This window comes from Thalassophryne amazonica, chromosome 3 (assembly GCF_902500255.1).
Source record: "Thalassophryne amazonica chromosome 3, fThaAma1.1, whole genome shotgun sequence".
Taxonomy (NCBI): domain Eukaryota; kingdom Metazoa; phylum Chordata; class Actinopteri; order Batrachoidiformes; family Batrachoididae; genus Thalassophryne; species Thalassophryne amazonica.
Genome location: NC_047105.1, coordinates 117,157,398 through 117,174,965, shown reverse-complemented (window position 1 = coordinate 117,174,965; position 17,568 = coordinate 117,157,398). Strand labels below are relative to the sequence as shown.

Sequence of the window (17,568 nt, the reverse complement as noted above, 5' to 3'; positions counted from 1 at the left end):
GAGGTCTGTAATTTTTATTGTAGGAACACATCATCTGTGAGAGACAGAATCTAAAAAAAAAAAAAAAAAAAAAAAAAAAAAAAATCCAGGAAAATCACATTGTATATTTTTTAAATAATTAAGTTGCATTTTATTGCATGAAATAAGTATTTGATCACCAGCCAACCAGCAACAATTCTGGCTATCACAGACCTGTTAGTTTTTCTTTAAGAAGCCCTCCTATTCTGCACTCTTGACTAGGGATGTCCCGATCAGGTTTTTTTGGCCCCGATCTGATTCCGAATCATCTGATTTTGAGTATCTGCCGATACCGAGTCCCGATCCGATACTTTAAAAAACTGAATGAACAATGAACAAATGCTAAATGTATAATAATTTCATTTTAATCACCTTATATTATTATTTATCACTTAAACAGTGCACTTCTACTTGAGGTAGCTTGAACAATCAAGTAATAATGAATGAATGAAAACTGTTTATTTCGAACATTTGATACAACAACAATTACAAGATAGATCAGTGAAGACAACAACAAAAAAGTTCCTACTGTGTACCCAACATGTCCGAAAAGGGGTAGGGTGAAGCATCAGCTTATTTTTCCCTACCCCTTCTTCCCCACAACCAGTGATACCCTTTGCCACATATACACATAGATTCCTACACACCTAAACCAATATCAATATCAATATCAATATATATATATATATATATATATATATATATATATATATATATATACACCTACACATACCTACTTACATACAAAATACTATATATTTACAAGCCGAAGCAAAAAACAAAAACACCCTAACCCTCATTACTCTTCCTCCTCCCTATACCTAGAAAAAAACATTTTTGTACCGCTGTTTGAACTGGTTCATGCTTGGACATTGCTTGAGCCCCACTCCCAATCTGTTCCACATCCTCACCCCACAGACAGAAATACAGAAACCTTTTAATGTTGTTCGTGCCCACTGATGCTTTAAATTAAATTTCCCCCTCAGACTGCAATCCCCTGATCTGTTAAAAACCATATTTTTAATATTTTCTGGAAGTAAAATGTTTATTGCTTTATACACAATTTGTACTGTTTGAAAATGAACCAAGTCTGTGAATTTTAAGAATTTGGATTGTAAAAATAGTGGATTTGTATGATCTCTATAGCCAGTATTATGAATAATTCTTATAGCTCTTTTCTGCATTACTGATAGTGATTGTGTTGTACCTTTATAACTATTACCCCATACCTCTGCACAGTACTGTAAATATGGTAAAATCAGTGAGCAGTAAAGAATGCGGAGTGAGTTGTGGTCCAGAATATGTTTCGCTTTGTTTAGAACTGAAATGCTTCTTGACAGTTTACTTTGTATATGTTTTATATGAGTCTTCCAGTTTATCTTATCATCTATTATCACCCCCAGAAACTTATTTTCATGTACCCTTTCAATATCTACCCCCTCGACTTGTAACTGAACCTGTATGTCTGTATTACAATAGCCAAATAACATGTATTTTGTTTTACTTAAGTTTAATGATAATTTGTTTCTGTCAAACCATATTTTCAATTTTCCCATTTCTATACTGATCCTCCTCAGTAACTCCTGCAAATCCCCCCCTGAACAAAAAATGCTTGTGTCATCTGCAAATAATACTAATTTTAATATTTTGGAAACATTGACAATATCATTTATATAAATTAGAAACAGTTTTGGACCCAATACTGACCCCTGTGGGACGCCACAAGCATTGTCCAAGCATGATGATGTATATTCCCCTAACTTCACAAACTGTTTTCTGTTACTTAAGTAGCTTCTCACCCAGTGCAACACCAACCCCCTAATCCCATACTGTTCAAGTTTATTGATTAATATGTCATGATTGACTGTATCAAAAGCCTTTTTAAGGTCTATAAATATTCCAACTGAATGTAATTTGTGGTCTATGGCGTTTGTAATCTCCTCAACTGATTCTATTAATGCAAGTGATGTTGAACTATGTGCTCTGAATCCATATTGACTATCAGTAAGTAATTTATGTTTATTTATGAATTTGTCTAATCTATTATTGAATAACTTTTCTAATAATCTGGAAAATTGTGGAAGCAAAGAAACAGGTCTATAATTTGTGAAATGGTGTCTATCCCCAGTCTTATACAGCGGCACAACCTTAGCTATTTTCATTTGATTGGGAAATTTACCGGTTTGAAATGATAAGTTAATGGTTCTACAATCCATTCAATGACCTGTTTTACCACCACCATATCAATTTCATTTAAATCGGTAGATGTTTTATATTTACAATTATTCACAATATCTATAATTTCTTTTCCATCCACTGCTGTGAGGAACATTGAACAGGGATTTCTTTCAATGAGATTATTATCCCAATCCTCAGGTTGGGAATCGGGAATTTTTTCTGCCAAGCTTGGTCCAATATTTACAAAAAAATTATTAAAACCGTTGACTACCTCATCCTTATTTTCCTTCTTGACATTATTATCAATGAAATACTGAGGGTAACTGTTTTTTATTACCATTTTTGATAATGCTATTTAACATATCCCATATTCCTTTAATATTGTTTTGTTATTATATAATATGTTACTATAATATTCCTTCCTACATACCCGTATAATATTAGTTAATCTATTTTTGTATTTCTTATATCTATTTTCTGCCTCTTTAGTCTTTAGTTTTATGAATTCTCTATACAGTGTATTTTTCTTATTACATGCATTTCGTAACCCTTTCGTCATCCATGGTCGAGCTTGGATTTTTTGTTTTCTGTAGTCTTGTTTAATTGGACAATTTTTATCATATAATGATGTAAATATTTGTAAAAAGGTTTCATATGCACTATCAACATCACTTTCACTATATACCTTTTCCCAGTTTTGCTCCTGTAAATCCTTCTTTAGTGTGTTCATGTTTTCCTCTGTCCGCACTCGCCCGTATTTTATTTTCTCCTCTGGCTGATTCCGCCGATGGTTTCTATTATAAAGGATAAAAACTGGTAGATGATCACTAATGCCATTGATTAATAATCCACTCACAGTGTTATTGTCAATATCATTGCTGAATATATTATCAATTAAGGTAGCACTATGGGATGTAATTCTGCTTGGCCTGGTGATTTTTGGATATAAACTCATACTGTACATTATATTGATAAATTCATCTGTTATTTTATGCTCATGATTGAGCAGATCAATATTTAAGTCACCACAAATGAACACAGTTTTTTGATTAGTTTTTGAGACCATTTTTCCCATACAGTCAGTGAATGTTTCAATACTAGATCCTGGTGCTCTATATATACAGCTGACTAATACATTTTTGCTTTTTTCTTCACATATTTCAATAGTTATACATTCTAATAAGTTATCAATCACAGTTGTCATATTGTCTACTATTTTATAATCCCTGTTCTTATCCACATACACAGCCACTCCTCCTCCACTCTTATTCTTTCTGTTTACACAATTAAATTCATATCCATCCAGTTCAAAATCCATTCCTTTATCTTCATTGATCCATGTTTCTGATATAGCAATTATGTTAAATATTTTTTTAAATTGACTTAAATATTCTTTAATGTTGTTAAAGTTTGCATATAGACTTCTGCTGTTGAAATGGATTATTGATAATTTGTTATCCGTTTTAATGATCCGATTAAACTGTTCATCTGTATAATAGCAACAACTGTCACTGATATTTGAGAAGAAATTATTGTCCGGGTCTATATCGTGCTCCAAGTCCAGTACATTGTGGTCTGTGTATTTAAATGTTCTCAGTTCTACTTCTCCATGATCAGCAACCCTTTGAGTTATAACCTTCTTGTCTCCAGATGTAGATGATGTAGTAGATGAATAGGTTCCTCTGGTCTGTGTCATGGTGTTGTGATGTGTTTGTGTCCTCATACCTTATTGGTCGTATTTGTCCAGTTCCTCAATGTTCCTGATTACCATAACCTTTGCTTGTTCTGGTGTTCCATTCAATTTGATAAATGTTTTGCAGTTGGATGTCCATGTCTGTTGAATTTTTCCCTGCTTTTTAAAGAAACGAGCTTTCCTGGCGATGTCTGCGTTTCTTTTGGTCAGATGTTCATTGATGAATACGTTTGTTCCTTTGAGTTTCCGTCCCTGTTTTAACAATGCCATTTTATGTTTTCTGTTGACAAACCTCATTATAACTGCTCGCTTGTCTCCATCCTCTCTCCTGGGCAGGGGGTGGCACGCTTCAATGTTATTACAGTCCATTTGAATACCTTTAGATTGCAGGAAGTCAGCCACCTGTTGTTCCACTGAGCTGGCCTCCTGCTCGCTGGCCTCCCCTCCGCTGTCTTCTGACACCGCCCGTGTGTAGGATCGAGGTTTAATATGAATTCCTGTAGTAATAACGTTGTTCATCCTTGTGTACTGTTCCAACTCCGCAACACGGTTCTCCAGGTACACCAGACGCCGGTCTTTCTCGGCATTCTGGATCCAGAGAGCCTTCACTTCTTCCACCAGCTCCATAATGGATTTCTGCTGCATTTTAACAACAGAGATTTCCTCAGACAAAAAGTCCAGGGACTTCTTGATATCGTCTCCCTCCTCCGCCGTCAGTGCCTTCTTCGGACCCATGGTCAGATAACTCCGCGCTGGCGCCTCGGGCCTCGGTAAAGCCGCGCCAGTGGAACTGCACTGACGCCTCGGGCCTCGGTGGAGCCGCGCCGGTGGAACTGCGCTGACGCCTCGGGCTTCAGGTGGAGCCGCGCCGGTGGATGTGCGCTGGCGCCTCGGGCCTCGGTGGAGCCGCGCCGGTGGAAAACAATCCTGCTGTGGATCAGCGAACTTCACACTAATAATGTGATTATTAACTGTCAGATGACAATGTAAAACCTCTTAATCATTCTAAAGTTGATTGTAAGCAGAAACAAGGCAGTTTAAGCGCAAACGGGGCGATAATCTCTTAATTGCTGCTAGCGCTCAGTCATGCCGCTCCCTACGTCTAATCTACCAGACTTAAATAATATACAAATTTCCATTTTATTTTATTTGTCTAAAAATAAATGTCCAAGGTTTTGTATGTTAAACAAGAAATTATCTAATGTGAAATAACACGTGGTTTTAATTTATAGATGAAAGGTTTCTAAAGAACCATTTATTGATTTAGCTATTTTATTTACAAGTGTTCTAAACATTTTTAAACAGTAATCAGAAATTTTGAGGTAACAAACAACAACAAAAAAACATTTCCAAGGATTTTTCTTCAGACACGTGGTTTCTGCACTGATCTGTGGTTCAAATCCCCGCCTGACTGGGACATCACTAAGGGCCCTTGGGCAAGGTCTTTAATCCCCTTTTGCTCCTGGTGTGTAGTGAGCGCCTTGTATGGCAGCACCCTGACATCGAGGTGAATGTGAGGCATAACTGTAAAGTGCTTTGAGCATCTGATACAGATGGAAAAGCGCAATATAAATGCAGTCCATTTACCATTTGTACAGATCAGTGATTTATGCCACTAGTCTTCCGTGTTTTGGCCCGGCGCGTCGTTCCTATTGTACAGCACAAAGCTATGTCACAGCTCAGAGTGTCGAAAGTAAAGTAAAATGAAAAAAAAAACAACTTACATTTGCGTCCTGACAGTCCTCAGTGTACCCCTCTGATGCTTTACCAGTGTTCAACAAGTTAGAGCAGCACAGTGAATGTGAATGAAGACGGAAGCTCCTTAAGACGCGCTCCTAAATGTGATGAGTGCGCACATCGCTCGTGCGCACACCATCTCTCGCTCTGTTTTGCAGACAAACGATCACAGGACAATTTGTTTTTCTTTTTGTTAATCAGATAACAGATCATCGTCCTGAGGACTTGGTCAGCACCGGGTTCTGCTGTGCACGGAAGGATGACTGAGCAAGAGTTTCGGTGGGAAAGTGTCCATCATCCTCTTGTCGTTCCATCGAGGCATCAGGCTGAGCGCGTAAACACACCAACAGCAGTTCTGCGAAAGAAACTTTGCACGTGTAATTCCCCCCACCTCTGTCCGGGTTATCAGTGTAATCTTCACGTGCCTTAACTAAAGCACTACCTCTGCTGAATCACCTCTAAATTATTTACACATTATTCACTTTGTGTGTTTTTAGGAATCCGCTAGCTTAGCGCAGCTACTAGCTCTTAGCCAATTTAGCATGACGGCTTCTCCTGTCTCTCCCGCACTTTTCTGCTCTGGGTGTGAAATGTTTAGTTATTCCTCGGCCTCCTTTAGCAGTAATGGTACTTGTAATAAGTGTAGCTTATTCGTAGCTTTGGAGGCCAGGCTGGGCGAATTGGAGACTCGGCTCCGCACCGTGGAAAATTCTACAGCTAGCCAGCCCCCTGTAGTCAGTGCGGACCAAGGTAGCTTAGCCGCCGTTAGTTCCCTTCCAGCAGATCCTGAGCAGCCGGGAAATGCATGACGACTGGGTGACTGTGAGGAGGAAGCGTAGCCCTAAACAGAAGCGCCATGTACACCGCCAACCCGTTCACATTTCTAACCGTTTTTCCCCACTCGGTGACACACCCACCGAGGATCAAACTCTGGTTATTGGCAACTCTGTTTTGAGAAATGTGAAGTTAGCGACACCAGCAACCATAGTCAATTGTCTTCCGGGGGCCAGAGCAGGCGACATTGAAGGAAATTTGAAACTGCTGGCTAAGGCTAAGCGTAAATTTGGTAAGATTGTAATTCACGTCGGCAGTAATAATGGTTATGCCAATCGGAGGTCACTAAAATTAACATTGAATCAGTGTGTAACTTTGCAAAAACAATGTCGGACTCTAGTTTTCTCTGGGCCCCTCCCCAATTGGACCGGGAGTGACATGTTTAGCCGCATGTTCCCGACCGTGACTATCCAGGGTTGGGACCAGGAAGCAGAGTTGTAGTCTTACACACCTCTCTGCAGCTTCTCTCCCCCTGCCATCCCCTCATTACCCCATCCCTGTAGAGACGGTGCCTGCTCCCAGACCACCAATAACCAGCAAAAATCTATTTAAGCATAAAAATTCAAAAAGAAAAAATAATATAGCACCTTCAACTGCACCACAGACTAAAACAGTTAAATGTGGTCTATTAAACATTAGGTCTCTCTCTTCTAAGTCCCTGTTAGTAAATGATATAATAATTGATCAACATATTGATTTATTCTGCCTAACAGAAACCTGGTTACAGCAGGATGAATATGTTAGTTTAAATGAGTCAACACCCCCGAGTCACACTAACTGCCAGAATGCTCGTAGCACGGGCCGAGGCGGAGGATTAGCACCAATCTTCCATTCCAGCTTATTAATTAATCAAAAACCCAGACAGAGCTTTAATTCATTTGAAAACTTGACTCTTAGTCTTGTCCATCCAAATTGGAAGTCCCAAAAACCAGTTTTATTTATTATCTCTCGTCCACCTGGTCGTTACTGTGAGTTTCTCTGTGAATTTTCAGACCTTTTGTCTGACTTAGTGCTTAGCTCAGATAAGATAATTATAGTGGGCGATTTTAACATCCACACAGATGCTGAGAATGACAGCCTCAACACTGCATTTAATCTATTATTAGACTCAATTGGCTTTGCTCAAAATGTAAATGAGTCCACCCACCACTTTAATCATATCTTAGATCTTGTTCTGACTTATGGTATGGAAATTGAAGACTTAACAGTATTCCCTGAAAACTCCCTTCTGTCTGATCATTTCTTAATAACATTTACATTTACTCTGATGGACTACCCAGCAGTGGGGAATAAGTTTCATTACACTAGAAGTCTTTCAGAAAGCGCTGTAACTAGGTTTAAGGATATGATTGTTGTGTGGGCCGCTGAAGAGGAGGTACTGCTGGCCCACCACCACCAGTCGGCGCCCTGCTTGGAGTGCGGGCTTCAAGCATGAGAGGGCGCCGAGACAGAGAGTGACAGCTGTCACTCATTTACACCAGCTGTCACCAATCACCTGCATCCCTACAAAAGCCGGATTATTACTCCACCTCCTCGCCGAGAAATCAACTACCGTGTAAGGTAATTCTCTGCTGTGATCAAGTATTAACTAATTGTTCTGTGTGCAGCCGTATTCCTGAGGAGTCAGTGTTTTTGGATTGGCGTGCAGTGAGAGTCTGCGACGTCTTCGCCTCTCACTCCATCCAAGGAGCCACTGTCAGGAGCTGCACGGGTGATTTTGTATCGGAGGTGGAGGTTTTCCCTCCTCGAAGATCTGTAGAAGAAGGATTACTGGGTGTGTGGATACACACTCAACATTAACTGTTTTTTCATCTTCTGCCAGCAATACCAGGGTCTGCAACAGAAGACGGTGACCACCTGGGGACTCAGGACTTGGTGGCTCCGGTGTTCTTCAGGCCGTTGGTGGTGGAAGCTGTGTGGGTCCCGGCTCTCCGTTCGCCAGAGGTCTATCTTCGAGCCTGCCCGCACGTCACCTTGTGTTTAATTGGCATTATCTTTGTCTGTATCCAGTTGTGCGTTTCACAACATTAAATTGTTACTCTTTGTCTTATCCATTGTCCGTTCATTTGTGCCCCCTGTTGCGGGTCCGTGTTATGACACCTCCCCAACAATGATTCCTTCTTTATGTTCTCTAATGCCATATACCAACACAGTGCAGAGTAGCTACCTAAACTCTGTAAGTGAGATAGAGTATCTCATCAATAGTTTTACATCCTCACTGAAGACAACTTTGGATGCTGTAGCTCCGCTGAAAAAGAGAGCTTTAAATCAGAAGTGCCTGACTCCGTGGTATAACTCACAAACTCGCAGCTTAAAGCAGATAACCCGTAAGTTGGAGAGGAAATGGCGTCTCACTAATTTAGAAGATCTTCACTTAGCCTGGAAAAAGAGTCTGTTGCTCTATAAAAAAGCCCTCCGTAAAGCTAGGACATCTTACTACTCATCACTAATTGAAGAAAATAAGAACAACCCCAGGTTTCTTTTCAGCACTGTAGCCAGGCTGACAGAGTCAGAGCTCTATTGAGCCGAGTATTCCTTTAACTTTAACTAGTAATGACTTCATGACTTTCTTTGCTAATAAAATTTTAACTATTAGAGAAAAAAATTACTCACAACCATCCCAAAGACGTATCGTTATCTTTGGCTGCTTTCAGTGATGCCGGTATTTGGTTAGACTCTTTCTCTCCGATTGTTCTGTCTGAGTTATTTTCATTAGTTACTTCCTCCAAACCATTAACATGTCTATTTGACCCCATTCCTACCAGGCTGCTCAAGGAAGCCCTACATTAATTAATGCTTCGATCTTAAATATGATCAATCTATCTTTATTAGTTGGCTATGTGCCACAGGCTTTTAAGGTGGCAGTAATTAAACCATTACTTAAAAAGCCATCACATGACCCAGCTATCTTAGCTAATTATAGGCCAATCTCCAACCTTCCTTTTCTATCAAAAATTCTTGAAAGGGTAGTTGTAAAACAGCTAACTGATCATGTGCAGAGGAATGGTCTATTTGAAGAGTTTCAGTCAGGTTTTAGAATTCATCATAGTACAGAAACAGCATTAGCGAAGGTTACAAATGATCTTCTTATGGCCTCAGACAGTGGACTCATCTCTGTGCTTGTTCTGTTAGACCTCAGTGCTGCTTTTGATACTGTTGACCATAAAATTTTATTACAGAGATTAGAGCATGCCATAGGTATTAAAGGCACTGCGCTGCAGTGGTTTGAATCATATTTATCTAATAGATTACAATTTGTTCATGTAAATGGGGAATCTTCTTCACAGACTAAGGTTAATTATGGAGTTCCACAAGGTTCTGTGCTAGGACCAATTTTATTCACTTTATACATGTTTCCCTTAGGCAGTATTATTAGACGGCATTGCTTAAATTTTCATTGTTACGCAGATGATACCCAGCTTTATCTATCCATGAAGCCAGAGGACACACACCAATTAGCTAAACTGCAGGATTGTCTTACAGACATAAAGACATGGATGACCTCTAATTTCCTGCTTTTAAACTCAGATAAAACTGAAGTTATTGTACTTGGCCCCACAAATCTTAGAAACATGGTGTCTAACCAGATCCTTACTCTGGATGGCATTACCCTGACCTCTAGTAATACTGTGAGAAATCTTGGAGTCATTTTTGATCAGGATATGTCATTCAATGCGCATATTAAACAAATATGTAGGACTGCTTTTTTGCATTTGCGCAATATCTCTAAAATTAGAAAGGTCTTGTCTCAGAGTGATGCTGAAAAACTAATTCATGCATTTATTTCCTCTAGGCTGGACTATTGTAATTCATTATTATCAGGTTGTCCTAAAAGTTCCCTGAAAAGCCTTCAGTTAATTCAAAATGCTGCAGCTAGAGTGCTAACAGGGACTAGAAGGAGAGCATATCTCACCCATATTGGCCTCTCTTCATTGGCTTCCTGTTAATTCTAGATTAGAATTTAAAATTCTTCTTCTTACTTATAAGGTTTTGAATAATCAGGTCCCATCTTATCTTAGGGACATCATAGTACCATATCACCCCAATAGAGCACTTCGCTCTCAGACTGCAGGCTTACTTGTAGTTCCTAGGGTTTGTAAGAGTAGAATGGGAGGCAGAGCCTTCAGCTTTCAGGCTCCTCTCCTGTGGAACCAGCTCCCAATTCAGATCAGGGAGACAGACACCCTCTCTACTTTTAAGATTAGGCTTAAAACTTTCCTTTTTGCTAAAGCTTATAGTTAGGGCTGGGTCAGGTGACCCTGAACCATCCCTTAGTTATGCTGCTATAGACTTAGACTGCTGGGGGGTTCCCATGATGCACTGAGTGTTTCTTTCTCTTTTGCTCTGTATGCACCACTCTGCATTTAATCATTAGTGATTGATCTCTGCTCCCCTCCACAGCATGTCTTTTTCCTGGTTCTCTCCCTCAGCCCCAACCAGTCCCAGCAGAAGACTGCCCCTCCCTGAGCCTGGTTCTGCTGGAGGTTTCTTCCTGTTAAAAGGGAGTTTTTCCTTCCCACTGTTGCCAAGTGCTTGCTCACAGGGGGTCGTTTTGACCGTTGGGGTTTTTCCGTAATTATTGTATGGCCTTGCCTTACAATATAAAGCGCCTTGGGGTAACTGTTTGTTGTGATTTGGCGCTATATAAATAAAATTGATTTGATTTGATTTGATCTCTTCTTCCCAAATTCACTGCGCAACTCTTGTTCCCTTTTCTCCTCTGGAATCAGTTTCAGCCGCACGTGTGTGCAAGAATGTCTGGTTGAACTTATGTTTTTTTCTTTTGTTCAATTAAAAAAAAAAAGATTGGGTTGAACTTTGACTGCGTCAGCCTGCCGACAAGTGGCAATGCGCGCTCCCGTCAGAAGCATCACGTCAAAAGCAGAGCTAAAGCGACACTTCTGACGCCTCTAAAAAACAACGCATCTCATGCCTCTGATGCTTCCAACGTGTGAAAGGCCCATTAATCTGCAATAATGAGCTTGAAATAGCACTGATCAAAATAATGAAGATAAAATCTGTATCGGATTCCTGATCGGGATGCAACGTCCGATTTTGATCAAGTCTGAAACCACGTGATTGGGCCTGATTTCTGATCACGTGATTGGATCAGGACATCCCTACTCTTGACCTGTATTAAGTGTACCTGTTTGAACTCCTTATCTGTATAAAAGACACCTGTCCACACACTCAATCAATCACACTCCACCCTATCCACCATGGCCAAGACCAAAGAAATGTCTAAGGACACCAGGGACAAAACTGTAGACCTGCACAAAGCTGGGATGGACTACAGGACAACAGGCAAAAACAACTTGGTGAGAAGGCAGCAATTGTTGGTGTAATGATTAGAAAATGGAAGAAACACAAGATGACCATCCATCTTCCTCGGTCTGGGGCTCCATGCAAGGTCTTGCCTCGTGGGGTAAAGATGATTCTGAGAAAGGTCAGGAATCAGCCCAGAATTACACAGGAGGACCTCATCAATGGCCTGAAGAGAGCTGGGACCACAGTCACAATGATTTCATTAGGGCCCCTTCACACAGTTTGGTCAAACTGCGCATGAAGTGCACATGAAGCAGGAATCGTGTGCAAAACGTGTAAAATCCCCCTGTCTCCAATGCCTAGTACAGCTGTTGGTACAACTATTTCCGCACACGAGTGGCTGAAAGACAGTGTGCGTTGTGCAAGCCCATTGATCCCTCTCGTAGCAGGCGTCGGCCAAATTCCAGGTGATACGTACGAACATGTAACACCGCTCGCATGGCACTTAGAAAATGTGTAGCCATTCACACCATTAACATGACAATGGTCTGCAGACACTGTTGTGCTGGCAGTGAAATTTGTCTAAGTTCCCCACGAGTGTAGCTTTGGTGTGTGCGCTAAACTGACAGGAGGTGTGGCCACCAACAGAAGCAGCTGTGGAGATCTGTTGATCTGGACATCTGACGCGTGTGTGTCTGCTTGCTGCCCTTATGTGGACATAAATAAAAACATATATTGCTGTGGTGACTGGCTGCAGCAAGAGCACATGCGCACGCTGCAGCCCATTAACAGGCTACTCCCAGGTTGAAATGGACCGTCAGATCAGAACACGCAATGGGTGATCTGACTGTCATGTGACCCATGTGAGCTCTGTTCCTTATGACGTGGTGTCTGTGCTGTGGCACGCCATCCACAAGACACGCGTGTCAGGCAGGACATGTGTGTGGGGTGACTGGACACACCTGACCAGCAGATGTGGACATGATCAGAGCACACTGCTTCTCATTCATGTCATTTCATGACTGTATGTCAGTGACCATGGGAAGTCTACAGAGGAACAGACAGATCACATTTGTATTGCTCGCTTGATCAATGAGGTGTTTTCATATGGTGGGTGATTTTACTTTTATTTGTAATACTTCCATGCCCTTCTTGATATATGGCAGGTTCCAGCAGCTTTCAAAGGGCAGCTCCATAGCTCAGTGGTAAAGTTTCTGACTAGGAATCAGAGCTTTTGGAAGGCGTGGGTTCGAGTTCTGTGGGTGGTATGTTTTTTTTTATTATTATTGTTTTCCACATAAGCAGCGTAATGTGGTCTCACAGGTACCAGCTGGTTTTTATTTTTTATTTATTCCACATTAGCAGTGCAATGTGGTGCACCTCGCACTGTATTCCTGCTCAAAAGACACTGTTGCGTGCACAAACTCTCGCACCGGGTTTGTGCACACCTGCCTGTCAGTGCAATGTTTCGTGATGCGCTAATTCGAACTGTTTCGCGCTGTTTCACCGTATTTGACCAAACTTCGCAGTATGTTTGAAGGGGCCCTTAGTAACACACTACACTGTCATGGTTTAAAGTCCTGGCCCGTTTTAAGTTTGTCAGTGACCATCTGGATGATCCAGAGGAGGCATGGGAGAATGTAATTTCGTCAGATCAGACCAAAATTGTTGGGAAAGTGTAGGTACACGGACCCACAACAGGGGGCGCAAATGAACGGACAATGGAGGAAGTCAAATAACAACACTTTACTGTTGTGAATGGGCACAACAAACACAACAGATTACAACAATAGACAACAAGTCAAATCACAGAAGGTGTCGTGTGGGCAGGCTCGAAGATAGAAGACGTCTGTCCAAAGCAGAACCGGAACCACACGATTTCCTCCGCCACCAGACCCCGGGAATACTGGAGTCGCCAAGTCCCGAACTCCCAGGTGGCCACTGCCTCCGCGTGTCGGACCTGGTACTGCTGGCGAGGAACAAAAAAAAAACAATTAAATGTGGGCGCGTTTACACCCAGCAATCCACACGGCAGGAAAACTACCTCCACCTCTCGTTGGAAAGAGTCTGCTATATAATGCACAAAAGTCACAAAAGGTTACTGAAAAGATCTCACGGTCAGCTGAGAACGTTACCTTCCAGGTAGAACGATATCTCGGCAAAGAGGTGGAGACGTCGTCCTGCTGATGTACCCCTGCTGATCAGGTGATTGGTAACAGCTGTTGCAGGTGATGCGTGACAGCTGTCACCCTGGCTGCTCCTGTGAGGCGGCTGCGCCCTCTGGTGCCTGGAGCCCGCACTCCAGACAGGGCGCCCTCTGGTGGTGGGCCAGCAGTACCTCCTCTTCTGGCGGCCCACACAACAGGACCCCCCCCTCAACGGGCGCCTCCTGGCGCCCGACCAGGCTTGTCCGGGTGGCGGCGATAGAAATCGGCCAGGAGGGCCGGGTCCAGGATGAAGCTCCTCTTCACCGAGGAGCGTTCTTCGGGACCGTACCCCTCCCAGTCCACCAAATACTGGAAGCCCCGGCCCATCCTACGGACATCCAAGAGCCGGCGTACAGTCCAAGCCGACTCGCCATCGATGATCCGGGCAGGAGGTGGTGCCGGACCCGGAGTACAGAGGGGTGAGGTGTGATGTGGTTTGACACGGGATACATGAAACACAGGATGGATCCGCAGTGAGGCCGGAAGCTGAAGCCTCACTGCGGCTGGACTGATGACCTTAAGGATCTTGAATGGGCCGATATAACGGTCCTGTAGCTTGGGGGAGTCCACTTTGAGGGGAATGTCCTTTGTGGATAACCACACCTCCTGCCCTGGCCGATACGCAGGGGCCGGGGTCCGCCGACGGTCTGCATGGGCTTTTGACCTCGTCCGGGCCTTTAGCAAAGCAGAACGGGCGGCACGCCACACCCGACGGCACTTCCGTAGGTGGGCCTGGACCGAGGGCACACCGACCTCTCCCTCAACCACCGGAAACAATGGGGGCTGATACCCCAGACACACCTCAAAAGCCTGGCTGTTATGGGCATACTCGATCCAGGCCAAATGGGTACTCCAGGCCGCCGGGTGCGCGGCAGTCACGCAGCGCAAGGCCTGTTCCACCTCCTGGTTTACCCGTTCTGCTTGCCCGTTGGTCTGAGGGTGGTACCCGGACGAGAGACTCACCGTGGCCCCCAGTTCCCGGCAGAAGCTCCTCCAGACTTGCGAGGAGAACTGGGGACCGCGATCGGAGACGATGTCTGTTGGAATCCCATGCAGCCGGACGACGTGGTGGACCAGGAGGTCCGCTGTCTCCTGGGCTGTTGGGAGCTTCGGGAGGGCCACGAAGTGGGCCGCCTTGGAGAATCGGTCCACTATCGTGAGGATGGTGGTGTTACCCTGGGACGGCGGGAGGCCCGTGACAAAATCCAGGCCGATGTGGGACCAGGGGCGATGAGGCACAGGCAGCGGCTGGAGTAGTCCTGATGCCCTGCGATGGTCAGCCTTGTCCCTGGTGCAGGTGGTGCAGGCCTGGATATAATCCCGGACGTCGGCCTCTAGGGACGCCCACCAGAAGCGCTGCCGGACAACCGCCACAGTTCTTCGCACCCCTGGATGACAGGAGAGCTTGGAGCCGTGACAGAAGTCCAGGACTGCAGCCCTAGCTTCTGGTGGGACATATAGTTTGTTCTTCGGCCCAGTTCCGGGGTCCGGGCTTCGTGCCAGGGCCTCCCGGACGGTTCTCTCTACGTCCCAGGTGAGGGTGGCCACGATAGTGGACTCCGGGATGATGGGTTCCGGTGGATCCGACAACTCCGCTTTGACTTCATCTTCATCTTCATCCGATCTCTGGTTTTTGGTCCCGGGACGGTAGGTGATCCGGAAGTCAAAACGGCCGAAGAACAGTGACCAGCGGGCTTGCCTGGGGTTCAGCCGCTTGGCGGTCCTGATATACTCCAGGTTCCGGTGGTCAGTGAAAACCGTGAATGGCACGGACGTTCCCTCCAACAGATGTCTCCACTCTTCAAGAGCCTCTTTCACCGCAAGGAGTTCTCGATTGCCGACGTCATAGTTCCGTTCGGCCGGGGTCAACCTGCGGGAAAAATAGGCACACGGGTGAAGGACCTTATCGGTCTTCCCGCTCTGGGAAAGCACAGCTCCTATCCCTGAGTCCGAGGCGTCCACTTCAACCACTAACTGGTGACTAGGATCGGGCTGCACCAGAACGGGTGCAGACGAGAAGCGCCGTTTCAACTCCTTGAACGCGGCATCGCAACGATCCGACCAGGTGAAGGGGACTTTTGGTGAGGTCAGGGCTGTCAGGGGGCTAACTACCTGACTGTAGCCCTTAATGAACCTCCTGTAGAAATTTGCAAAGCCGAGGAACTGTTGCAGCTTCCTACGGCTAGTGGGTTGGGGCCAGTCTCTCACCGCTGCAACCTTGGCCGGATCAGGAGCGACGGAGTTGGGGGAGATGATAAACCCCAGGAAGGACAAAGATGTGCGGTGAAACTCACACTTCTCGCCCTTCACAAACAGCCGGTTCTCCAACAACCGCTGCAGGACCTGACGTACATGCCGGACATGAGTCTCAGGATCCGGAGAAAAGATGAGTATATCGTCTAGATATACGAAGACGAATCGGTGCAGGAAATCCCGCAAGACATCATTAACTAATGCTTGGAACGTCGCGGGGGCGTTTGTGAGGCCGAACGGCATGACCAGGTACTCAAAGTGACCTAATGGGGTGTTGAATGCCGTCTTCCATTCGTCTCCCTTCCGGATCCGAACCAGGTGATACGCATTTCTAAGATCCAGCTTAGTAAAGATTTTGGCTCCATGCAGGGGGGTGAACACGGAATCTAATAATGGCAACGGATATCGGTTGCGAACCGTAATCTCATTCAGCCCCCTGTAATCAATACATGGACAAAGTCCGCCATCTTTCTTGCCCACAAAAAAGAAACCTGCCCCCATCGGGGAGGTGGAGTTCCGGATCAGCCCGGCAGCTAATGAGTCCCGGATGTAGGTCTCCATTGATTCGCGCTCAAGTCGTGAGAGGTTGTACAGCCTGCTGGACGGGAACTCAGCGCCTGGAACCAAATCAATGGCACAATCGTACGGACGGTGCGGGGGAAGGGTGAGTGCCAGATCCTTGCTGAAGACGTCAGCAAGATTGTGGTACTCAACCGGCACTGCCGTCAGATTGGGAGGGACTTTGACCTCCTCCTTAGCCTGGGAACCGGGAGGAACCGAGGATCCTAAACACACCCGATGGCAGGTTTCGCTCCACTGAACCACCACCCCAGACGGCCAATCGATCCGGGGATTGTGCTTTAACATCCATGGGATGCCCAAAATCACGCGGGAGGTAGAAGGAGTTACAAAAAACTCAATCTCCTCCCGGTGGTTTCCAGACACCACCAGAGTTACTGGTTTTGTCTTGTGTGTGAGTAAAGGGAGGAGGGTGCCATATAGTGCCCGCACCTGCAATGGCGAAGGAAGCGCCACCAGAGGGAGCCCTACCTCCTTTGCCCTTCCGCTGTCTAGCAGATTCCCTTCTGACCCCGTGTCCACCAGTGCTCGGGCTTGAAGGGTTAAATCCCCGCTCAGGATTGTGACTGGGAGTCGTGTGGCAATTTGTGTGTGTCTCACTTGAATGTCTTGACCCCCCCTTAGCCCAGTCTCTAAGGGCGAGTGTTGACGTCTTGGCCGTTTGGGGCAGTCTCTCTGTGTGTGCTCTGTTGAGCTGCAGAGAAAACACTCTCCACGGATCAGCCTCCCCATTTTGGCCCTGTGGGTTTCCCTAACAATGTCAACAGGGGGAGCTGTTGCCCCACAAAGCGCTGCGGCTGTGGA

The 17,568-nt window shown here is 44.8% G+C and overlaps 1 protein-coding gene across 1 annotated transcript in view; it reads left to right on the top strand.

Moving 5' to 3' along the window:
- The window catches only part of LOC117507494 (fibulin-2-like), a 173,815-nt gene that overhangs the window by 31,025 nt on the left and 125,222 nt on the right, over positions 1 to 17,568 (top strand). The gene's annotated exons all lie outside the window — the stretch shown is intronic.